Source organism: Hemiscyllium ocellatum, assembly GCF_020745735.1.
Source record: "Hemiscyllium ocellatum isolate sHemOce1 chromosome 27 unlocalized genomic scaffold, sHemOce1.pat.X.cur. SUPER_27_unloc_17, whole genome shotgun sequence".
In the NCBI taxonomy this organism is placed as follows: Eukaryota; Metazoa; Chordata; class Chondrichthyes; order Orectolobiformes; family Hemiscylliidae; genus Hemiscyllium; species Hemiscyllium ocellatum.
In genome coordinates, this window is record NW_026867484.1 from 417,713 (window position 1) to 442,380 (window position 24,668).

The 24,668-nt window shown below is 47.8% G+C and overlaps 15 non-coding genes across 15 annotated transcripts; 1 reads left to right on the forward strand and 14 right to left on the reverse strand.

Annotated features, from left to right (window-relative positions):
* Nucleotides 1-269: 269 nt before the first annotated feature.
* Nucleotides 270-341, reverse strand: trnae-cuc (transfer RNA glutamic acid (anticodon CUC)). The gene has a single exon. It is a non-coding gene; the product is annotated as a tRNA-Glu (tRNA).
* A 13,979-nt stretch (nt 342-14,320) lies between these two features.
* On the forward strand, nt 14,321-14,392 carry trnak-uuu (transfer RNA lysine (anticodon UUU)). Its single transcript has one exon. It is a non-coding gene; the product is annotated as a tRNA-Lys (tRNA).
* Nucleotides 14,393-15,166: 774 nt separating this feature from the next.
* trnak-uuu (transfer RNA lysine (anticodon UUU)) lies at nt 15,167-15,238 on the reverse strand. The gene has a single exon. It is a non-coding gene; the product is annotated as a tRNA-Lys (tRNA).
* A 624-nt stretch (nt 15,239-15,862) lies between these two features.
* On the reverse strand, nt 15,863-15,934 carry trnak-uuu (transfer RNA lysine (anticodon UUU)). The gene has a single exon. It is a non-coding gene; the product is annotated as a tRNA-Lys (tRNA).
* A 624-nt stretch (nt 15,935-16,558) lies between these two features.
* On the reverse strand, nt 16,559-16,630 carry trnak-uuu (transfer RNA lysine (anticodon UUU)). Its single transcript has one exon. It is a non-coding gene; the product is annotated as a tRNA-Lys (tRNA).
* A 624-nt stretch (nt 16,631-17,254) lies between these two features.
* trnak-uuu (transfer RNA lysine (anticodon UUU)) lies at nt 17,255-17,326 on the reverse strand. The gene has a single exon. It is a non-coding gene; the product is annotated as a tRNA-Lys (tRNA).
* A 624-nt stretch (nt 17,327-17,950) lies between these two features.
* Nucleotides 17,951-18,022, reverse strand: trnak-uuu (transfer RNA lysine (anticodon UUU)). Its single transcript has one exon. It is a non-coding gene; the product is annotated as a tRNA-Lys (tRNA).
* Nucleotides 18,023-18,646: 624 nt separating this feature from the next.
* Nucleotides 18,647-18,718, reverse strand: trnak-uuu (transfer RNA lysine (anticodon UUU)). The gene has a single exon. It is a non-coding gene; the product is annotated as a tRNA-Lys (tRNA).
* A 624-nt stretch (nt 18,719-19,342) lies between these two features.
* On the reverse strand, nt 19,343-19,414 carry trnak-uuu (transfer RNA lysine (anticodon UUU)). The gene has a single exon. It is a non-coding gene; the product is annotated as a tRNA-Lys (tRNA).
* A 624-nt stretch (nt 19,415-20,038) lies between these two features.
* Nucleotides 20,039-20,110, reverse strand: trnak-uuu (transfer RNA lysine (anticodon UUU)). Its single transcript has one exon. It is a non-coding gene; the product is annotated as a tRNA-Lys (tRNA).
* Nucleotides 20,111-20,734: 624 nt separating this feature from the next.
* Nucleotides 20,735-20,806, reverse strand: trnak-uuu (transfer RNA lysine (anticodon UUU)). Its single transcript has one exon. It is a non-coding gene; the product is annotated as a tRNA-Lys (tRNA).
* A 624-nt stretch (nt 20,807-21,430) lies between these two features.
* trnak-uuu (transfer RNA lysine (anticodon UUU)) lies at nt 21,431-21,502 on the reverse strand. Its single transcript has one exon. It is a non-coding gene; the product is annotated as a tRNA-Lys (tRNA).
* A 624-nt stretch (nt 21,503-22,126) lies between these two features.
* Nucleotides 22,127-22,198, reverse strand: trnak-uuu (transfer RNA lysine (anticodon UUU)). The gene has a single exon. It is a non-coding gene; the product is annotated as a tRNA-Lys (tRNA).
* Nucleotides 22,199-22,822: 624 nt separating this feature from the next.
* Nucleotides 22,823-22,894, reverse strand: trnak-uuu (transfer RNA lysine (anticodon UUU)). The gene has a single exon. It is a non-coding gene; the product is annotated as a tRNA-Lys (tRNA).
* A 624-nt stretch (nt 22,895-23,518) lies between these two features.
* On the reverse strand, nt 23,519-23,590 carry trnak-uuu (transfer RNA lysine (anticodon UUU)). The gene has a single exon. It is a non-coding gene; the product is annotated as a tRNA-Lys (tRNA).
* Nucleotides 23,591-24,668: the final 1,078 nt, after the last annotated feature.

Consider the following 24,668-nt stretch of genomic DNA (forward strand, 5'->3'; position numbering starts at 1 on the left):
AATTAAATTTAAACTGTTAAACAAACGTAACCGCGTCTACAAACAGGCACTGCCAAACAGCCCTGTCCTGCTCCGCCGAGAGAGTGAGGATTGTTTACTCGTTTATAGCTGCAGAAACAATCATCCCAACACATGCAAACAAATCCGCATCAGGATGCTATTTCAACGAGCTGCTTCATTCTGCAGCACCCAGGAACGACGAAGATCAATAAACAACCGTACAGCGCATTTAAGACGATTGGATAGCCCGTCGACCCGCTGAAAATTGCTTCCCTGACCGGGAATCGAACCCGGGCCGCGGGGGTGAGTGCGCCAAATCCTAACCACTAGACCACCAGGGAGACGTAGATTCATTCCTGTAGCTCTGCTGAAAATTTCCTCTCTGCCCGGGAATCGTACCCGGGCTGCGGCAGTAAGAAGACTTCCACCGATCTCGAGAACATTGGGGAGACTAGAGAGTCAAGTCACATCTCCGCGACTCTCCTGCGCGCCTTTATAGGGAAAAAAGCGCGGAGCGGACCCAGAAGCTGGTGTAGCGCAAGCTTACCTGGGTAGGATTTTTTTCCCTGTAAAGGCGCGCAGGAGAGGGACCCCAGGCACTACATGGGTAGTCCTTTTTAAATCTTCTCCCTCTCATCTTAGAAATATACTCCCAAGTTTTGAACTTCCCTTCCCTTAAGGAAAAGACACTGGTTATTCACCTTATCTTTGTCCCTCATGACTTCATAAACCTCCATAATCTCCACCCTCAACCTTCTACACTCCAGTGAAAGAAAGTCCCAGCCTATGCCGTCTATACATCATTCTGGCAATATCATAGTTAAAAAAGATGAGCTTTAAGAATCGACTGAAAGGGCAGTGAAGATTCAACCAGCTGACAGTGGATCTGAAATCATAAGTAGATCAGACCAGGTTCGGACAGCAGGAAACCAGATAAGCTTTTACAACAAACCACAACGGTTTCATCATTAGACTCTTAATACCAGATTTATATTGAATTCAGATTCCAGCATCTGCCGTGGCAGGTTTTGAACACAGGTCCCCAGAACATTACCTATGTGAATAGTCTGCTGACAATAAAGTCGGCCATCGCCTCCCCTGAACACATTGGCATATTGTGTTTAGAGGCAACAAAGGAGCAAGAGGTGTCAGAAGCTGATAAGTTGTTGATATTACACAAGGGAACATCAGCACTCTCAGTAATGACACATACTGAAGTCAGTGTCCTGTATCAGAGGTAAGGGCTCGGGACGTTTCGGGCAAAAGCCTTTCATCAGGAATACAGGCAGAGTGCCTGAAGGAATACGAGCTAAATGAGAGGAGGGTGGGGGTGAGGAAAAAGGAGCATAGAGCACCCCCATAGGTGAGTGGGGGTGGGGATGAAGGAGTACAGAGGGTGGATGAGGGTGGGATGAAGATGATATGTCAGGGAGGACGAAGGAGTAGAGAGGTGAAACGGAAGATAGGCAGGTAGGACACGTCATGGAAGTTTGGACCTGGGGTGAGATGGGGGAAGGGGAAATGAGGAAACTGTTGAAGTCCAAATTGATGCCCTAGGGTTGAAGTGTTCCAAGGCGGAAGTTGAGGCGTTCTTCCTCCAGGCGTTGGGTGGGTGAGGGAGCGACGGTGAAGGAGGCCCAGGACCTCCATGTCCTCGGCAGAGTGTGAGGGAGAGTTGAAATGTTGGGTCACAGGGCGGTGTGGTTGACTGGTGCGGGTGTCCCAGTGATGCTCCTTCAAGCGCTTTGCCAGGAGGCGTCCAGTCTCCCCAATGTACAGGGGCCCGCATCGGGAGCAACAGATACAATAAATGATATTGGTGGATGTGCAGGTAAAACTTTGATGAATGTGGAAGGCTCCTCTAGGGCCTTGGATGGAGGAGAGGGAGGAGGTGTGGGCCCCGGGTTTGCAATTCCTGCCGTGGCAGGGGAAGATGCCAGTACAGGAGAGTGGATTATTGAGCGGCGTAACCATGACCAGGTAGTCACGAAGGGAATGGTCTTTGCGGAAGGCGGAAAGGGGTGGGGAGGGAAATATATCTCCGGTGGTGGGGTCCGTTTGGAGGTGGCGGAAATGTCGTCGAGTAACTTGGTTTATGTGAAGCTTGGTAGGGTGGAAGATGTGCACATGGTGGGGTTCTATTCTTGTTACGTTGGAGGGGTGGGGTCTGAGGGCGGAGGTGCGGGATGTGGACCAGACACGTTGGAGGGCATCTTTAACCACGTTGGGAGGGAAATTGCGGTCTTGAAAGAAGGAGGCCATCTGGTGTGTTCTGTATTGGAGCTGGTCCTCCTGGAAGCAGATACGGTGGAGGTGGAGGAATTGGGAATACGAGATGGCATTTTTGCAGGAGGTAAGGTGGGAAGAGGTGTAATCCAGGTAGCTATGGGAGTCGGTGGGTTTGTAAAAAATGTCGGTGTCAAGTCGGTCGACATTAATGGAGATGGAGAGGTCCAGGAAGGGGAGGGAGGTGTCAGAGATGGTCCAGGTAAATTTAAGAGAGTGGAACGTGTTGGTAAAGTTGATGAATTGCTCAATCTCCTCGCAAGAGCACGAGGTGGCGCCAATGCAGTCATCAATGAAGCGGAGGAAGACATGGGGAGTGGTGCCGGTATAATTCCGGAAGATGGACTGTTCTACCTAGCCAACAAAGAGACAGGCATAGCTGGGGCCCATACGGGTGCCCATGGCTACCCCTTTGGTCTGGAGGAAGTGGGAGGATTCGAAGGAGAAATTGGTAAGTGTGAGGACCAGTTCAGCCAAATGAATGAGAGTGTCGGTGGAAGGGTACTGTTGGGGACGTCGGGATAGGAAGAAACGGAGGGCTTGGAGGCCCTGGTCATGGGGGATGGAGGTATCGATGGACTGGATACCCATGGTGAAGATGAGGCGTTGGGGGCCGGGGAAACTGAAGTCTTGGAGGAAGTGGAGGGTATGGGTGGTGACTCGAACGTATGTGGAGTGTTCCTGGGCTGGGGGGATAGGACAGTGTCGAAGTAGGTATAGATGAGTTCAGTGGGGCAGGAGCATGCTGAGACAATGGGGCAGCCAGGCTGGTCAGGCTTGTGGATCTTGGAAAGGAGGTAGAACTGGGCAGTGCAGGGTTCCTGGGCTATGAGGTTGGAAGCTGTGGGTGGGAGATCTCCTGAGGTGATGAGGTTCTGTATGGTCTGGCCGATGATGGTTTGGTGATGGGGGGTGGGGTCATAGTCTAGGGGGCAGTAGGAGGAGGTGTCCTCGAGTTGGCCTCTGTCTTCAGCGGTGTAGAGGTCAGTGCACCAGACTACCACTGCACCCCCTTTATCTGCTGGTTTGATGGTGAGGTTGGGATTGGAGCAGGGGGAGTGGAGGGCTGTGCGTTGTGAGGATGAAAGGTTGGAGTGGGGAGGGAGTAGACAGGTTGAGGTGGTTAATGTCCTGGTGGCAGTTGGAAATGAAGAGATCGAGGGTAGGTAATAGGCCAGCACGGGGTATCCAGGTGCCAAAACGTCGATTTTACTGCTCCTCAGATGCTGCCTGAACTGCTGTGCTTTTCCAGCACCACTAATCCAGAATTTGTCTCTTTAAATCCTTCCGAGCTGATCTGTAACTCTCCATCGCCTCATCTGAACCATCTTGCCTCATCAACACAAAAGCCTCCTTCTTCTTTGTAAGAAGAGATGCAATTTCTGTTGTAAACCACGGTTCCCTTACCATATCACTGACTCCCTGCCTGACAGGGACATACCTATCAAGGACATGCAATATCTGTTCCTTAAACCAGCTCCACATTTCCACTGTCTGCACGCCCTGCATTTTGCTACTCCATTCTATGCATCCTAATTCCTGCCTAATCGCATTATAATTGCCCTTGCCCCACCGACAACTCTTGACCTGTGGCATGTACATAAACCTTTTCATCGCTAAAGTAAACGTAACTGAATTATGGTCACTCTCTACAAATTGCTCATCTACCACTATATCAAACACCTGGCCTGGTTCATTACCAAGCACCAGACCCAATGTGGCCTCTTGTCGGTCCTTCGACATACTGTGTCAGGAAACCCTCCTGTACACATTGGACAAAAACAGACCCGTTCAACGTACTAGAGTTATAGCATTTCCAGTCAAAGTTGGGAAAGTTAAAGTCCCCCATAATGGCCACCCTGTTCCATTCACTTCTACCCAGAATAATTTTGCTTATCCTCCCTTCCACCTCCCTGGAACTCTGCGGAAGCCTATAAAAAAAACTCGAAAATGAACCCCAATTATCCAAGAACCTGAAGCCCTCCCTCCTACACCATCCTTGCAGCCACATGTTCAGTTAGACCTATGCACTCTAGTTTTTGACTCCCCCCACCCCAGGTAAAGGACCTTTCATATTTACCCTATCAATGCTCCTCATGATTTTATGAAGTTCTATAAAGTCATCCCTCAGCCTCCAAAGCTCCAGGGAAAATAGCTCGTGTCTGTCCAGCCTTTTCCTTGCCCTCAAACTCTCCAACCCCGGCAGCGTCCTTGTAAATCTTTTCTGAACCCTTTCAGTATTCCTACAGCTTTGTAACCTCTGAACACGACTTTTAAAAATACTTATAATTCTGGTATTACTACAAGGAAATGAAACCAGTTGGGCATGACCTTCCCATAGCAATTTGTCTTGGCTGTCCTTCGTTAACTGGTGCTTTTCTTGTACAAAGAAATTGCGGCATATGATTGTTGCAAACATGTGCAACATTTTCTCACCGTCCCTGATGTCACTTGGACCGAGTAATTGATTACATGCGAGAAGGCAGCTGAGGGTCAACCCCACACTGTAGTAGGTCTGGAATCACATGGTCCCTGGTGCACGCACAGTGTTAAAGAATAGTAGATTTTCCTCCATAAAGGAATAATTTCACATCGATCAATAATGGTTGGTGAAACAGCACAGTTCTGGCAACATCTACAAAGAGATTAGTGTTAATGTTTTGTGTCCAATGGCCCTTCAAAACTGGCTGGATTCAAAACACTAACTGTTTTCTCTCCACAGATGCTGCCAGATCTGCTGCAATGCCCCAGCAATGTGCCTGTTGTTTCCGATGTCCAACATCTGCCGTTCATTGTTTTCATCAATAATGGTTTCCTGGTGGCCAGTACTGAGACAAACTCTCACTTCCAGATCTTTTTATTAGTTGAACATAAATTCCACGAGCTGCCATGATGGGATTTGAATTTTTGTTGTCAGAAGACCTAGATCTCTGGGTTACTCAACCATTATCACTAGATCACAATCTTCACTTCAGTGACAATTTTCTGCTGAATATTTTCCTTTATTCATTCATGGGATGTGGCACGTTATCTCCCAGAAATACCAAGGGCCATTTCAGAGGCAGTTACGAGTTAATCACATTACCGTGGATCAAGATTGACACAATCGCCAAACTGGGTAAGGACTAAAGATTTCCTTCCTTAACAAGATAGGTCCTTATATCAATTGCTAAGATCACCAAAGCAGCGATAAGCGTTATATTCCAGATATATTAATTGATTCCAAAGTGCATCGGGGACATAGCAGCATCAATTTGAATCTCCAGATGTTAAATCCAGTAACAATGCCAAAATGCCACCAACTCCGTCCAATCTCTAATTTCCAACACTGACTGGCCTGTAGTTGCCAGTTGTATCCTTTTCTCCTTTATTCTTAACTATTTAATTCAGCTCATTGAATCAATTCTGCCATTTATTCAGATCACGTTTGCTCTGGTAAACATCAACTCCACTTCCTGCTATTTCCACATAATCCTCAATTTCCTCACTAGTTAAACAAAAACTGACAGCCTTGAATGTACTTAACGACCCAAGCTCAACAACCCTCTGGAGTAACATGTTCCACAGATTTACTGCCCTCAGTAAAAATTCCTATCTGTCTTCAACATGCAATCTCTCATTTGCAGGTTATTCCCTCTGGTGCTATATTCACCCACAAAGGTAAACTTTTCCACATCAAGCCTGTCAAGTCTCCTCAGAATCGTTTATGTGAAAATAAGGTTACCTCTAAATCTTCTCACTTCTAATAAGTATAGGCCCAACCTATTCACTTCTCTTCATATGATATTCTTTTCATCCTAGTCAACCTTCTCTGGACTGCCTCCAAAGCCAGTATATCTTTCCTTGGGTAAAGGACCCACCCAGTGTTCAGTTGTGGCCTGACTGGTGCCTGACATAGGTTCACTATAACCTCCCGACCTTTACACTGTATTTAAAGGTAAACCTCCCATTTGCCTTCCCTATTTTTCACTGAACTTGGAGGAAGAGATGCATGGGTATGGGCTTCCAAATCCCTCTATTCAACAGATTTCTCCATTTAACATTCAGCACTGTTCCTCCTGGCAAAGTGCACAACCTCATTTCCCCAAATTCTATTCCATTTGCCATTTGCTTAACCTGTCTATAAACCTCTGCAGATGTTTCATGTCTTCTCACCACCTGCCTTCCCATCAACCATCTTTTTTGCAATCTTGACAATAGTGCATTCACTTTACTTATCCAAGTAAATAATTGTAAATAATACATATTGTAAATAATTTTGGCCCCAGCACTAATCTCTGTGGCACACTACTGGTTACAATTTGCTATCCTGAACATGCCCCTTATCCCAATTGTATCATTGGTTAGCCAATCCTCTATCCATGCCTCTTTGCTTATTATTTCATGAGATGTGAATATCATTGGCTCTGCCAACAACCCTTCCCAAACTGTCCTTGAAAAAGTGGCGCTGAGCTGCCTCTTAAATTGCTTCACATTATGATGTGGTCTGCAATAATGTTCAGGAGCGAGTTCCAGGTTTTTGATCAATAACAAAGAAGCAATGCGATATATTTCACAGTTGGAATGCTGTGTTCACACTTACCTGCTCTTGGTGGTTGAGGTGATGGCTTGGAAGTGCTTTTGAAGAGCCACTAATTAATCAAGCAAGACTGATAGATTGTGGCCAGAGATTCTGTTTTTTGACTTTCATCATCAATTTACATTCTTTCCAGCCAAGATTTTAGTCTCAAACTGCCACAGAATGCCTCCTGTTTTAGCTTCAATCAACTATAATAATATGACGATTCTTGGGATGATTTTTCACACCTGAGTGCAAAATAAATACAGATAATTTTTTCCAGCTTTGGTGGAACAAAAAAACAGCAAATTAGTGGATAATTACAGTTAGTGCAAACAAAGCTAGCGATCAATAAAGACTAAGCCTGTTCACTTCAATGGCCAAATTACATTTTGAAAACCAAGTACACTCAGACAACATGTCAAAGTGGTTCCTAGGAGGAGAAATGGGGCATTGAAGAGGAGTGAAATGATTACTTTTGGTAACCGCCACCATTGTCCGAAAAACAGGTTGAAAGGATTCTTAAAAGGTAGGCAAAAAAGTGGAGTTGTATAACACTTCAGACACCGCAAAGTGTAAGACCACTTTCTAGTGGAAGAAAAAGACATTTCTTATTTCTAGAAGAACGGGGGAACAAATGGGGAATAAATCTGAATTGGGAACTCTTTCTTATTAAGGATGCTCCTTCACCACAGTCTTGGTTTGCAGCATAAGTTCTTCATCAGGAATGAAGGTTGGTCCAACGGGGCTGAGAGATAATTGGGAAGGGGATGGGGATGGAGGGGAGGTAACTGTGAATGAAATAGGTCGATGGAGGTGCTGATTTATCATGAGAGGTAAGACAGGAGAGTGGAGCGAATAGGTAGGAAGCAAGATGAAAATGTAAGACAGCTCAAGAGGCCAATGCCGAGTTGGAAAGTTGGATCTGGGACAAGGCACGTGGTGTGGGAGTGAGGGTGGGGGGAAATATGGAAACTGGTGAAATCGACATTGATCCCATGTAGTTGGTGGGTCCCAAGGCGGAAGATGAAGTGTTCTTCCTACAAGCGTCAGGTAGCTAGAGCTTTGAGGGGATGCGGCACAGGACTTGCATGCCCTTGACGGAATGGGAGGGAAAGTTAAAATATTCAGCCACAGGGCGGTGGGATCGTTTAGGTTTGGAGTCCTAGAGCTGTTCCCTGAAATGTTCTGCAAGTTGGCATCCAGTCTCCCCAATGTGGCAGAGCAATGGATATATAAATAAATCTTATAAACAAATTGTGTAAATTTTAGCATGCCAGAGTTGTTATCTTCAATGAAGATAACGAAAATATTAATAAAATTGGGTGACTGTTTGAAATTGTTGGTCAGGCTCAACTCATCCCCTTGAAATGAGACAATGCCATTGATAGCGGTGAACTGCTCTTTTTGCTGTAAAATCACAAGTTCTTGATTTATTTTCACAACTTACTGGTATTCACACCTGCACATTCAATGTCACACTCTGACATCAGAAATGAAATTACACCATTAATTTTGACTGACAATATTCAAACAAACAAATTAATAGCACACAGTGAATACCAAGTCGGATAAATATGAAATCAAATTTGACCCAAAAAAAATACAATCAAGATGGGAGATAAGAAATGGGGAAAGGGCAGAAGGCAAGAAATGCAGCATCATAGAATGTGTTCCTCCAGGGAGTGTATTTTACCAACTACAACTGCTAAATATAAACAAACATTCTGACATGATCCTCCAGTTTTAAGGTGAACCAAATCCCCATACAGTAGGTTACATTTAAATAAGTTAATCGATACAAGCCTGGAGCAAATCCAGCCTCCAGTTGGGCACCCCCCACTTTGGAGCTCGGAGATTCCTCCAGGTCCAGGGGGTTGGTGAGTTCCTGGGCTCCAGCTGCCACTGTCACTCCTCTACTGAAGAAGCTTTGGGAAGCAGATGCAAAGGCATGATACAGAACAGAGTACCCTTGCAAAGGAAAGCAACTTTTGGAGACATTGAGCAATAGCATCATATGGTTTTGACCAATCGACCTCTGGGTTATGTGCCCAGCACACTCATGCTGCAGTACTCTGCTTCAGTGCTCCCAGTCGCTGGATTGTGGATCAGTTTAAAGTCGATCCTATATCTCTGATAACATCGCTACACAAGGCAGTGAAGAAAGGTTTAGGCACACTAACCTTCATCAGTTAGGGAATTGAGTATAGATGTTGGCAAGATATAGTGTAGTTGTACAGAATGTTGATGAGGCTGCACCTGGAATATTGTGATCAGTTTTGGTCCCCTCGGTATCGTGTGACTTCTGACATCTTCAACTCTGGGTTTGTGTTGAACTTGATAGGATATTTTGTCCAACTCAGCATGTTTAAACAGTATCGCTCGGAGGGAGTCATTTGAGGAGGTGATTTCAACAAGATTGAAGTATTCAAAGTTACTTGGACTCTCTTTTAAACTTACATGAGGAACAGTAGTCAGAGACACATACAACATGGAAACAGACCCTTCGGTCCAACTTTTCCATGCTGACCTGATATCCTAAATTAATCTAGTCCCATTTGACAGCACCTGACCCATATACCCTGGCAGCTCATTTCATGTATGTACCACCCTCTGCATGAAGAAGTTGTCCCTTTAATATATTTCGCCTCTCACCCTAAACCTATGCCCTCTAGTTTTGGGGTCCTCCATCCCAGGGAAAATACCTTGTCTTTTACCCTGTCCATCCCTCTCATGAATTTGTAACCTCTATTAGGTCACTCCTCTACCTCCGATGCTCCAGTGAAAACAGCCCCAGCCTATTCAGACTCTCCCTGTAGCTAAAACCCTCCAAACCCCAGCAACATTCCGTAAATCGTTTCTCATAGAGAAGTCAACTTTTCAGTCCTGAAGAAGGGTTAATACCCAAAATGCTGACTACTCCACATCCTGGTGCTGCCTGGCTTGCTGTATTCTCCCGACCTCCTGCTTGCCTACTTCAGGTTGCAATATGTAGTGCCTCAGTGGTTACCACTGCAGCCTCACAGCACCAGGGACCCAGGTTTGATTCCAGCCAGTGAGGAGTTTGCACATTCTCCCAGTGTCTGCATGTGTTTTCTCACGGTGGTCCTGTCCAAACAAATGCAGGTCTGAGGTTTGATGAAGGCCTTCCTGCACTTAGAGCAACTGAGCAACCTCTCCCCACTGTGGACCCACCAGTGGGCCAGCAAGTCAGAAGAAAGAGCAAAGCCCATTCTGCATTCGTGGCAGAAGAATGCCTCTCCTCGGTATGGACCCACTGGTGTCTCGGCAGGTGGGAAGAACTGCTGAAAGCCATCTCGCACTCAGGGCATGAGAACAGCCGTCCCGGGTGTGGACCAATTGCTGCGTCCGCATGGCAGAGGAATCACTAAAGGCCTTCCCGCACTCACGGCAGCAGAAGGGCCTCTCCTCTCTGCGGACTCATTGGTGCTTCAGAACCCTTTCAAATTTCACAATATCCTTCTGATAGGAGGGAGACCAGAATTGCACACAATATTCCAAAAGTATTCCACAATATTCCAGTGTCCTGTCCAGCCACAACGTAACTTACCAACTCCAATACTCAAGTCAGAGGATTGCGGAATTTTTAAAACTCACAAAATAAAATAGCAAAAAATGGAAGGACAAACCGAATTTTTGAAGTCAACTTGGAAGCATATTTGAGAAATCGGCGGACTGGGTTTATTAGGTACCTGTTCTCCTTAAATACACTATATACATCTTTGTCTTCTGCTCTTCACAGTTTCTCTGTGCTGCAGTGTGTCGTGGCTCGTTGAAATAATGTCCTGATGCAGCTTAATAGAACATAGAACATAGAAAATTACAGCGCAGTACAGGCCCTTTGGCCCTCGATGTTGCGCCGATCCAAGCCCACCTAACCTACACTAGCCTACTATCCTCCATATGCCTATCCAATGTCCGTTTAAATGCCCATAAAGAGGGAGAGTCCACCACTGCTACTGGCAGGGCATTCCATGAACTCATGACTCGCTGAGTCAAGAAGCTACCCCTAACATCTGTCCTATACCTACCACCCCTTAATTTAAAGCTATGCCCCCTCGTAATAGCTGACTCCTTAGGTGGAAAAAGGTTCTCATTGCCAACCCGATCTAAACCCCTAATCATCTTGTACACCTCTATCAAGTCACCCCTAAACCTTCTTGTCTCCAATGAAAAAAGCCCCAAGTGCCTCAGCGTTTCCTCATACGATCTTCCTACCATACCAGGTAACATCCTGGTAAACCTCCTCTGCACCTGTTCCAGTGCCTCCACACCCTTCCTATAGTATGGCGACCAAAACTGCACACAATACTCCAGACGCGGCCGCACCAGTGTCTTATACAACTGCAACACAACCTCAGGACTCCGGAACTCAATTTCTCTACCAATAAAAGCTAGTACGCCATATGCCTTCTTCACAGCACTTTCAGAGATCTGTGTACATGGCCACCAAGATCCCTCTGCTCATCCACACTACCAAGTATCCAACCATTAGCCCAGTAATCCATCTTCTTGTTACTCTTAACCAAAATTGAACTCCATTTGCCACCTTTCTGCCCAGCTCTGCAGCTTAACTATATCTCATTGTAACCTGCCACATCCTTCCTCACTGTCAACAACTCCACTGACATTCGTATCATCCGCAAACTTGCTCACCCAACCTTCTAGCCCCTCCTCCAGGTCATTTATAAAAATGGCAAACAGCAATGGTCCCAAAACAGATCCTTCCGGAACACCACTAGTAACTGCACTCCAAGATGAACCTTTACCATCAGCTATTACACTCTGTCTTCTTCCAGCCAGCCAATTCCTAATACAAACCTCCAACGCACTCTCAATGCCATACCTCCGTATTTTTTGCAGTAGCCAACCATGGGGAACCTTATCAAACGCCTTACTAAATTCCATATACACCACATCTACCGCTTTACCCTCGTCCACCTCCTTAGTCACCTTCTCAAAGAATTCAATAAGGTTTGTGAGACAAGACCTGCCCTTCACAAAACCATGCTGACTATCCTTGATCACATTATTCCTATCCAGATGTTCATAAATCCTATCCCTTACAATTTTCTCTAAGACTTTGCCCACAACAGAAGTGAGACTCACCGGCTATAGGAACTAGTGTTATCCCTACTCCCCTTCTTGAACAAGGGAACCACCTTTGCTATCCTCCAGTCTTCTGGCACTATTCCGGTAGACAACGAGGTTATAAAAATCAAGGCCAATGGGTCTGCAATCTCCTCCCTTGCTTCCCAGAGAATGCTAGGATATATGCCATCAGGCCCAGGGGACTTATCTATTTTCACCCTTTCCAGAATTTCCAATACCTCTTCCCTACATACCTCAAAGCCATCCATTAAAATTAATTGTGACTCAATATTCATATCGGCAACAATGTCCTGTTCCTGAGTGAATACTGATGAAAAGTATTCATTCAGTGTCTCCCCAATCTCTTCGGCCTCCATGTGCAACTTCCCACTACTATCCTTGACTGGACCTATTCCAACCTGAGTCATTCTTTTATTCCTGACATACCTATAGAAAGCCTTTGGGTTGTCCCTTATCCTACCAACCAAGGACTTTTCATGTCCCCTCCTTGCTGCTCTTAACTCTCTCTTTAGATCCTCCCTGGCTACTTTATAACTCTCAATTGCCCCAATTGAACCTTCACGCCTCATCTTTACATAGGCCGCCCTCTTCGCTTTAACAAGGGATTCCAATTCATTATTAAACCACGGCTCCCTCACACGACGTTTTCCTCCCTGCCTGACAGGTACATACTTATCAAGGACACTCAATAGTTGCTCCTTGAACAAGCTCCACATATCGATTGCACCCTTCCATTGAAGTCTACTTTTCCAAGCCACACGTCCTAAGTCATGCCTCACCGCATCATAATTTCCCTGCCCCCAGCTATAACTCTTGCCCTACAGTGCACACGTATCCCTCTCCATCACCAGAGTAAAAATCACCGAATTGTGGTTACTGTCCCCAAAGTGCCCACCTACCTCCAATTCTAATACCTGGCCTGATTCATTACCCAGAACCAAATCCAGTACGGCCTCACCTCTTGTTGGCCTGTCAACATATTGTGTCAGGTAACCCTCCTGCACACAACAGATAAACACCGACCCATCTAACGTACTCGAGCTATGGCTTTCCCAGTCAATATCTGGAAAGTTAAAGTCCCCCATAACAACCACCCTATTACTTTCCCTCTTCTCCTGAATCACCCTCTCAATCCTTTCTTCTACGTCTCTAGGACTATTAGGAGGCCTATAGAAAATCCAAACAGGGTGTCCTCCCCTTTCCTATTTCTAACTTCAGCCCAACGTACCTCAGATGGCGAGTGTTCATCCATCGTCCTTTCCACCGCTGTAATACCATCCTTGACAAGCAATGCCACACCTCCCCTTCTCTTACCCCCATGTCTGACCCTACTAAAACATTTAAACCCTGGAACCTGCAACAGCCAATCGTGTCCCTGTTCTACCCATGTCGCAGTAATAGCCACAACATCAAAATCCCAGGTACCAACCCACGCTGCAAGTTCACCTATCTTATTTCGTATACTTCTCGCATTGAAGTATACTTCAATGTCACATTGCTGTTTAGAGGCACCCTCCTTCAAGATTGATGCCAAGCTCCTAATCTCCCTACACTCAAGGTCCTGCACCCTAAATCTACAGTCTAGGTTCCCATGCGCCTGCAGAGTTAGTTTAAACCCCCTCCCCCAAAGATACCTAGCAAACGTCCCCCCAAGGATACTGGTGCCCCTCAGGTTCAGGTGTAGACTATCCTGTTTATAGAGGTCCCACCTTCCCCAGAAAGAACCCCAGTTATCCAGATACCGGAATCCCCCCCTCCTGCACCATCCCTGTAGCCACGCATTTAACTGTTCTCTCTCACTATTCCTCGACTCACCATCACGTGGCACAGGTAACAAACCAGAGACAACAACTCTGTTTGTTCTAACTTTGAGCTTCCAACCTAGCTCCCTGAAAGCCTGCCTAACATCCTCATCCTTCTTCCTACCTATGTCGTTGGTGCCAATGTGGACCACGACTTCGGGCTGCTCCGCCACCCCCTTAAGGACTCGGAAAACACGATCAGAGACGTCACTTACCCTTGCACCTGGGAGGCAACATACCAATCGTGAGTCTCTCTCGCCCCCACAAAACCGCCTATATGTGCCACAAAATATCGAGTCCCCAATAATTATTGCTCTGCTCTTCTCCAACCTTCCCTTCTGAGCAACGGGAACAGGCTCCGTGCCGGGGCCTGAACCCCATTGCTTACCCCTGGTAAGTCTTCCAACACACAAGTATCCAAATACATTGATGGATTACATTGATGGATGTACCGGTGAAAGTCTTCTTTCTGCCGCAGCCCAGGTTCGATTCACGGGCAGCGAGGAAATTTTCAGCAGAGCTACCAAGCGGCGTCGATGTCTCCCTGGTGGTCTAGTGGTTAGGATTTGGCGCTTTTACCGCCGCGACCCGGGTTCGATTCCCGGTCCGGAAAGCAGTTTTCAGCGAGTCAGAGGGCCCTCTATTCGTCTTAAACGCACTGCACAGTTGTTTATTGATCTTCGTCGTTCCTGTGTGCTGCAGTGTGAAATAGCATCCTGATGCAGATTTGCTTGCGTGCGTTGGGATGATTGCTTCTGCAGCTGCAAACGAGTGAACAATCTTCACTCTCTCGGCGGAGCAGATCAGGGCTGTTTGGCAGTGACTGTTTGTAGACGCGGTTACCTTTGTTTAACAATTTAAATTTAATTTTTTTTATGTATCCCTTGCTCCAGATGTGATGTCTATAACATTGGGGAGACTGGAGAGTCATGTCACATCTCCGGGACTCACCTGCGCGCCTTTATTGGAAAAAAGCGCGGAGCGGACCCGGAAGCTGGTGTAGCGCAAGCTAACCTGGGTAGGTTTTTTTTCCCAATAAAGGCGAGCAGGAGAGTCCCAGAGATGTGACTTGACTCTCCAGTCTCCCCAATGTTACAGAGATCGCATCGGGAGCAATGGATACATTAAAAAAATTAAATTTAAATTGTTAAACAAAGGTAACCGCGTCTACAAACAGACACTGCCAAACAGCCCTGATCTGCTCCGCCGAGAGAGTGAAGATTGTTCACTCGTTTGCAGCTGCAGAAGCAATCATCCCAACGCACGCAAGCAAATCTGCATCAGGATGCTATTTCACACTGCAGCACACAGGAACGACGAAGATCAATAAACAACTGTGCAGTGCGTTTAAGACGAATAGAGGGCCCTCTGACCCGCTGAAAACTGCTTTCCTGACCGGGAATCGAACCCGGGCCGCGGCGGTAAAAGCGCCAAATCCTAACCACTAGACCACCAGGGAGACATCGACGCCGCTTGGTAGCTCTGCTGAAAATTTCCTCGCTGCCCGTGAATCGAACCTGGGCTGCGGCAGAAAGAAGACTTTCACCGGTACATCCATCAATGTAATTTTCTTGTATCCCTTGCTCCAGATGTGATGTCTATAACATTGGGGAGACTGGAGAGTCATGTCACATCTCCGGGACTCACCTGCGCGCCTTTATTGGAAAAAAGCGCGGAGCGGACCCGGAAGCTGGTGTAGCGCAAGCTAACCTGGGTAGGTTTTTTTTCCCAATAAAGGCGAGCAGGAGAGTCCCAGAGATGTGACTTGACTCTCCAGTCTCCCCAATGTTACAGAGATCGCATCGGGAGCAATGGATACATAAAAAAAATTAAATTTAAATTGTTAAACAAAGGTAACCGCGTCTACAAACAGACACTGCCAAACAGCCCTGATCTGCTCCGCCGAGAGAGTGAAGATTGTTCACTCGTTTGCAGCTGCAGAAGCAATCATCCCAACGCACGCAAGCAAATCTGCATCAGGATGCTATTTCACACTGCAGCACACAGGAACGACGAAGATCAATAAACAACTGTGCAGTGCGTTTAAGACGAATAGAGGGCCCTCTGACCCGCTGAAAACTGCTTTCCTGACCGGGAATCGAACCCGGGCCGCGGCGGTAAAAGCGCCAAATCCTAACCACTAGACCACCAGGGAGACATCGACGCCGCTTGGTAGCTCTGCTGAAAATTTCCTCGCTGCCCGTGAATCGAACCTGGGCTGCGGCAGAAAGAAGACTTTCACCGGTACATCCATCAATGTAATTTTCTTGTATCCCTTGCTCCAGATGTGATGTCTATAACATTGGGGAGACTGGAGAGTCATGTCACATCTCCGGGACTCACCTGCGCGCCTTTATGGGAAAAAAGCGCGGAGCGGACCCGGAAGCTGGTGTAGCGCAAGCTAACCTGGGTAGGTTTTTTTTCCCAATAAAGGCGAGCAGGAGAGTCCCAGAGATGTGACTTGACTCTCCAGTCTCCCCAATGTTACAGAGATCGCATCGGGAGCAATGGATACATAAAAAAAATTAAATTTAAATTGTTAAACAAAGGTAACCGCGTCTACAAACAGACACTGCCAAACAGCCCTGATCTGCTCCGCCGAGAGAGTGAAGATTGTTCACTCGTTTGCAGCTGCAGAAGCAATCATCCCAACGCACGCAAGCAAATCTGCATCAGGATGCTATTTCACACTGCAGCACACAGGAACGACGAAGATCAATAAACAACTGTGCAGTGCGTTTAAGACGAATAGAGGGCCCTCTGACCCGCTGAAAACTGCTTTCCTGACCGGGAATCGAACCCGGGCCGCGGCGGTAAAAGCGCCAAATCCTAACCACTAGACCACCAGGGAGACATCGACGCCGCTTGGTAGCTCTGCTGAAAATTTCCTCGCTGCCCGTGAATCAAACCTGGGCTGCGGCAGAAAGAAGACTTTCACCGGTACATCCATCAATGTAATTTTCTTGTATCCCTTGCTCCAGATGTGATGTCTATAACATTGGGGAGACTGGAGAGTCATGTCACATCTCCGGGACTCACCTGCGCGCCTTTATGGGAAAAAAGCGCGGAGCGGACCCGGAAGCTGGTGTAGCGCAAGCTAACCTGGGTAGGTTTTTTTTCCCAATAAAGGCGAGCAGGAGAGTCCCAGAGATGTGACTTGACTCTCCAGTCTCCCCAATGTTACAGAGATCGCATCGGGAGCAATGGATCCATAAAAAAAATTAAATTTAAATTGTTAAACAAAGGTAACCGCGTCTACAAACAGACACTGCCAAACAGCCCTGATCTGCTCCGCCGAGAGAGTGAAGATTGTTCACTCGTTTGCAGCTGCAGAAGCAATCATCCCAACGCACGCAAGCAAATCTGCATCAGGATGCTATTTCACACTGCAGCACACAGGAACGACGAAGATCAATAAACAACTGTGCAGTGCGTTTAAGACGAATAGAGGGCCCTCTGACCCGCTGAAAACTGCTTTCCTGACCGGGAATCGAACCCGGGCCGCGGCGGTAAAAGCGCCAAATCCTAACCACTAGACCACCAGGGAGACATCGACGCCGCTTGGTAGCTCTGCTGAAAATTTCCTCGCTGCCCGTGAATCGAACCTGGGCTGCGGCAGAAAGAAGACTTTCACCGGTACATCCATCAATGTAATTTTCTTGTATCCCTTGCTCCAGATGTGATGTCTATAACATTGGGGAGACTGGAGAGTCATGTCACATCTCCGGGACTCACCTGCGCGCCTTTATGGGAAAAAAGCGCGGAGCGGACCCGGAAGCTGGTGTAGCGCAAGCTAACCTGGGTAGGTTTTTTTTCCCAATAAAGGCGAGCAGGAGAGTCCCAGAGATGTGACTTGACTCTCCAGTCTCCCCAATGTTACAGAGATCGCATCGGGAGCAATGGATACATAAAAAAAATTAAATTTAAATTGTTAAACAAAGGTAACCGCGTCTACAAACAGACACTGCCAAACAGCCCTGATCTGCTCCGCCGAGAGAGTGAAGATTGTTCACTCGTTTGCAGCTGCAGAAGCAATCATCCCAACGCACGCAAGCAAATCTGCATCAGGATGCTATTTCACACTGCAGCACACAGGAACGACGAAGATCAATAAACAACTGTGCAGTGCGTTTAAGACGAATAGAGGGCCCTCTGACCCGCTGAAAACTGCTTTCCTGACCGGGAATCGAACCCGGGCCGCGGCGGTAAAAGCGCCAAATCCTAACCACTAGACCACCAGGGAGACATCGACGCCGCTTGGTAGCTCTGCTGAAAATTTCCTCGCTGCCCGTGAATCGAACCTGGGCTGCGGCAGAAAGAAGACTTTCACCGGTACATCCATCAATGTAATTTTCTTGTATCCCTTGCTCCAGATGTGATGTCTATAACATTGGGGAGACTGGAGAGTCATGTCACATCTCCGGGACTCACCTGCGCGCCTTTATGGGAAAAAAGCGCGGAGCGGACCCGGAAGCTGGTGTAGCGCAAGCTAACCTGGGTAGGTTTTTTTTCCCAATAAAGGCGAGCAGGAGAGTCCCAGAGATGTGACTTGACTCTCCAGTCTCCCCAATGTTACAGAGATCGCATCGGGAGCAATGGATACATAAAAAAAATTAAATTTAAATTGTTAAACAAAGGTAACCGCGTCTACAAACAGACACTGCCAAACAGCCCTGATCTGCTCCGCCGAGAGAGTGAAGATTGTTCACTCGTTTGCAGCTGCAGAAGCAATCATCCCAACGCACGCAAGCAAATCTGCATCAGGATGCTATTTCACACTGCAGCACACAGGAACGACGAAGATCAATAAACAACTGTGCAGTGCGTTTAAGACGAATAGAGGGCCCTCTGACCCGCTGAAAACTGCTTTCCTGACCGGGAATCGAACCCGGGCCGCGGCGGTAAAAGCGCCAAATCCTAACCACTAGACCACCAGGGAGACATCGACGCCGCTTGGTAGCTCTGCTGAAAATTTCCTCGCTGCCCGTGAATCAAACCTGGGCTGCGGCAGAAAGAAGACTTTCACCGGTACATCCATCAATGTAATTTTCTTGTATCCCTTGCTCCAGATGTGATGTCTATAACATTGGGGAGACTGGAGAGTCATGTCACATCTCCGGGACTCACCTGCGCGCCTTTATGGGAAAAAAGCGCGGAGCGGACCCGGAAGCTGGTGTAGCGCAAGCTAACCTGGGTAGGTTTTTTTTCCCAATAAAGGCGAGCAGGAGAGTCCCAGAGATGTGACTTGACTCTCCAGTCTCCCCAATGTTACAGAGATCGCATCGGGAGCAATGGATACATAAAAAAAATTAAATTTAAATTGTTAAACAAAGGTAACCGCGTCTACAAACAGACACTGCCAAACAGCCCTGATCTGCTCCGCCGAGAGAGTGAAGATTGTTCACTCGTTTGCAGCTGCAGAAGCAATCATCCCAACGCACGCAAGCAAATCTGCATCAGGATGCTATTTCACACTGCAGCACACAGGAACGACGAAGATCAATAAACAACTGTGCAGTGCGTTTAAGACGAATAGAGGGCCCTCTGACCCGCTGAAAACTGCTTTCCTGACCGGGAATCGAACCCGGGCCGCGGCGGTAAAAGCGCCAAATCCTAACCACTAGACCACCAGGGAGACATCGACGCCGCTTGGTAGCTCTGCTGAAAATTTCCTCGCTGCCCGTGAATCAAACCTGGGCTGCGGCAGAAAGAAGACTTTCACCGGTACATCCATCAATGTAATTTTCTTGTATCCCTTGCTCCAGATGTGATGTCTATAACATTGGGGAGACTGGAGAGTCATGTCACATCTCCGGGACTCACCTGCGCGCCTTTATGGGAAAAAAGCGCGGAGCGGACCCGGAAGCTGGTGTAGCGCAAGCTAACCTGGGTAGGTTTTTTTTCCCAATAAAGGCGAGCAGGAGAGTCCCAGAGATGTGACTTGACTCTCCAGTCTCCCCAATGTTACAGAGATCGCATCGGGAGCAATGGATCCATAAAAAAAATTAAATTTAAATTGTTAAACAAAGGTAACCGCGTCTACAAACAGACACTGCCAAACAGCCCTGATCTGCTCCGCCGAGAGAGTGAAGATTGTTCACTCGTTTGCAGCTGCAGAAGCAATCATCCCAACGCACGCAAGCAAATCTGCATCAGGATGCTATTTCACACTGCAGCACACAGGAACGACGAAGATCAATAAACAACTGTGCAGTGCGTTTAAGACGAATAGAGGGCCCTCTGACCCGCTGAAAACTGCTTTCCTGACCGGGAATCGAACCCGGGCCGCGGCGGTAAAAGCGCCAAATCCTAACCACTAGACCACCAGGGAGACATCGACGCCGCTTGGTAGCTCTGCTGAAAATTTCCTCGCTGCCCGTGAATCGAACCTGGGCTGCGGCAGAAAGAAGACTTTCACCGGTACATCCATCAATGTAATTTTCTTGTATCCCTTGCTCCAGATGTGATGTCTATAACATTGGGGAGACTGGAGAGTCATGTCACATCTCCGGGACTCACCTGCGCGCCTTTATGGGAAAAAAGCGCGGAGCGGACCCGGAAGCTGGTGTAGCGCAAGCTAACCTGGGTAGGTTTTTTTTCCCAATAAAGGCGAGCAGGAGAGTCCCAGAGATGTGACTTGACTCTCCAGTCTCCCCAATGTTACAGAGATCGCATCGGGAGCAATGGATACATAAAAAAAATTAAATTTAAATTGTTAAACAAAGGTAACCGCGTCTACAAACAGACACTGCCAAACAGCCCTGATCTGCTCCGCCGAGAGAGTGAAGATTGTTCACTCGTTTGCAGCTGCAGAAGCAATCATCCCAACGCACGCAAGCAAATCTGCATCAGGATGCTATTTCACACTGCAGCACACAGGAACGACGAAGATCAATAAACAACTGTGCAGTGCGTTTAAGACGAATAGAGGGCCCTCTGACCCGCTGAAAACTGCTTTCCTGACCGGGAATCGAACCCGGGCCGCGGCGGTAAAAGCGCCAAATCCTAACCACTAGACCACCAGGGAGACATCGACGCCGCTTGGTAGCTCTGCTGAAAATTTCCTCGCTGCCCGTGAATCGAACCTGGGCTGCGGCAGAAAGAAGACTTTCACCGGTACATCCATCAATGTAATTTTCTTGTATCCCTTGCTCCAGATGTGATGTCTATAACATTGGGGAGACTGGAGAGTCATGTCACATCTCCGGGACTCACCTGCGCGCCTTTATGGGAAAAAAGCGCGGAGCGGACCCGGAAGCTGGTGTAGCGCAAGCTAACCTGGGTAGGTTTTTTTTCCCAATAAAGGCGAGCAGGAGAGTCCCAGAGATGTGACTTGACTCTCCAGTCTCCCCAATGTTACAGAGATCGCATCGGGAGCAATGGATACATAAAAAAAATTAAATTTAAATTGTTAAACAAAGGTAACCGCGTCTACAAACAGACACTGCCAAACAGCCCTGATCTGCTCCGCCGAGAGAGTGAAGATTGTTCACTCGTTTGCAGCTGCAGAAACAATCATCCCAACGCACGCAAGCAAATCTGCATCAGGATGCTATTTCACACTGCAGCACACAGGAACGACGAAGATCAATAAACAACTGTGCAGTGCGTTTAAGACGAATAGAGGGCCCTCTGACCCGCTGAAAACTGCTTTCCTGACCGGGAATCGAACCCGGGCCGCGGCGGTAAAAGCGCCAAATCCTAACCACTAGACCACCAGGGAGACATCGACGCCGCTTGGTAGCTCTGCTGAAAATTTCCTCGCTGCCCGTGAATCAAACCTGGGCTGCGGCAGAAAGAAGACTTTCACCGGTACATCCATCAATGTAATTTTCTTGTATCCCTTGCTCCAGATGTGATGTCTATAACATTGGGGAGACTGGAGAGTCATGTCACATCTCCGGGACTCACCTGCGCGCCTTTATGGGAAAAAAGCGCGGAGCGGACCCGGAAGCTGGTGTAGCGCAAGCTAACCTGGGTAGGTTTTTTTTCCCAATAAAGGCGAGCAGGAGAGTCCCAGAGATGTGACTTGACTCTCCAGTCTCCCCAATGTTACAGAGATCGCATCGGGAGCAATGGATACATAAAAAAAATTAAATTTAAATTGTTAAACAAAGGTAACCGCGTCTACAAACAGACACTGCCAAACAGCCCTGATCTGCTCCGCCGAGAGAGTGAAGATTGTTCACTCGTTTGCAGCTGCAGAAGCAATCATCCCAACGCACGCAAGCAAATCTGCATCAGGATGCTATTTCACACTGCAGCACACAGGAACGACGAAGATCAATAAACAACTGTGCAGTGCGTTTAAGACGAATAGAGGGCCCTCTGACCCGCTGAAAACTGCTTTCCTGACCGGGAATCGAACCCGGGCCGCGGCGGTAAAAGCGCCAAATCCTAACCACTAGACCACCAGGGAGACATCGACGCCGCTTGGTAGCTCTGCTGAAAATTTCCTCGCTGCCCGTGAATCGAACCTGGGCTGCGGCAGAAAGAAGACTTTCACCGGTACATCCATCAATGTAATTTTCTTGTATCCCTTGCTCCAGATGTGATGTCTATAACATTGGGGAGACTGGAGAGTCATGTCACATCTCCGGGACTCACCTGCGCGCCTTTATGGGAAAAAAGCGCGGAGCGGACCCGGAAGCTGGTGTAGCGCAAGCTAACCTGGGTAGGTTTTTTTTCCCAATAAAGGCGAGCAGGAGAGTCCCAGAGATGTGACTTGACTCTCCAGTCTCCCCAATGTTACAGAGATCGCATCGGGAGCAATGGATACATAAAAAAAATTAAATTTAAATTGTTAAACAAAGGTAACCGCGTCTACAAACAGACACTGCCAAACAGCCCTGATCTGCTCCGCCGAGAGAGTGAAGATTGTTCACTCGTTTGCAGCTGCAGAAGCAATCATCCCAACGCACGCAAGCAAATCTGCATCAGGATGCTATTTCACACTGCAGCACACAGGAACGACGAAGATCAATAAACAACTGTGCAGTGCGTTTAAGACGAATAGAGGGCCCTCTGACCCGCTGAAAACTGCTTTCCTGACCGGGAATCGAACCCGGGCCGCGGCGGTAAAAGCGCCAAATCCTAACCACTAGACCACCAGGGAGACATCGACGCCGCTTGGTAGCTCTGCTGAAAATTTCCTCGCTGCCCGTGAATCAAACCTGGGCTGCGGCAGAAAGAAGACTTTCACCGGTACATCCATCAATGTAATTTTCTTGTATCCCTTGCTCCAGATGTGATGTCTATAACATTGGGGAGACTGGAGAGTCATGTCACATCTCCGGGACTCACCTGCGCGCCTTTATGGGAAAAAAGCGCGGAGCGGACCCGGAAGCTGGTGTAGCGCAAGCTAACCTGGGTAGGTTTTTTTTCCCAATAAAGGCGAGCAGGAGAGTCCCAGAGATGTGACTTGACTCTCCAGTCTCCCCAATGTTACAGAGATCGCATCGGGAGCAATGGATACATAAAAAAAATTAAATTTAAATTGTTAAACAAAGGTAACCGCGTCTACAAACAGACACTGCCAAACAGCCCTGATCTGCTCCGCCGAGAGAGTGAAGATTGTTCACTCGTTTGCAGCTGCAGAAACAATCATCCCAACGCACGCAAGCAAATCTGCATCAGGATGCTATTTCACACTGCAGCACACAGGAACGACGAAGATCAATAAACAACTGTGCAGTGCGTTTAAGACGAATAGAGGGCCCTCTGACCCGCTGAAAACTGCTTTCCTGACCGGGAATCGAACCCGGGCCGCGGCGGTAAAAGCGCCAAATCCTAACCACTAGACCACCAGGGAGACATCGACGCCGCTTGGTAGCTCTGCTGAAAATTTCCTCGCTGCCCGTGAATCGAACCTGGGCTGCGGCAGAAAGAAGACTTTCACCGGTACATCCATCAATGTAATTTTCTTGTATCCCTTGCTCCAGATGTGATGTCTATAACATTGGGGAGACTGGAGAGTCATGTCACATCTCCGGGACTCACCTGCGCGCCTTTATGGGAAAAAAGCGCGGAGCGGACCCGGAAGCTGGTGTAGCGCAAGCTAACCTGGGTAGGTTTTTTTTCCCAATAAAGGCGAGCAGGAGAGGAACCCGAGGCACTACACGGGTAGTGCCTCCCTCCCGCCCTCCTCCTCTAACCTAATAATAAGACCCATTGTGGTAAGCAGGTAAGTGCTGCATTTTGCTTGTTCTGTTCTTCAGACCTTGTTTTTTTTTTGAAGGTTACTTTTGGAGGGATTGCAGTGAAGACAGTGTAATGTTCCTCTTGCGACAGGTTTGAGGTGAGGAATGCCATGGTCGTCCCTGCTGATTACACTTGCAGGAAGTGTACCCATCTCCAGCTCCTCCAAGACCGTGTTCAGGAACTGGAGCTGGAGTTGGATGAACTTAGAATCATTTGGGAGGCAGAGGGGGTCATAGATCGGTGCTTCAGGAAAGTTGCAACTCCAAAGATTGCAGGCAGACGGGTGACACTGAGGAGGATTTGGAGAAAGCAGCAATGCAGAGAACCCCTGCGGTCGTTCCCCTCAAGAACAAGTAACCCTTTTGAATACTTGTTGGGGGAGGACTTACCAGGGGTAAGCAGTGGGGTTCAGGCCTCTGGCACGGAGCCTGTTCCTGTTGCTCAGAAGGGAAGGGTGGAGAAGAGCAGAGCAATAGTTATTGGGTACTCGATAGTTTGGGGCACAGATAGGCGGTGTTGTGGGGGTGAGAGAGTCTCACGATTGGTATGTTGCCTCCCAGGTGCAAGGGTAAGCGACGTCTCTGATCGTGTTTTCCGGGTCCTTCAGGGGGTGGGGGAGCAGCCCGAAGTGGTCCACATTGGCACCAACGACATAGGTAGGAAGAAGGATGAGGATGTTAGGCAGGCTT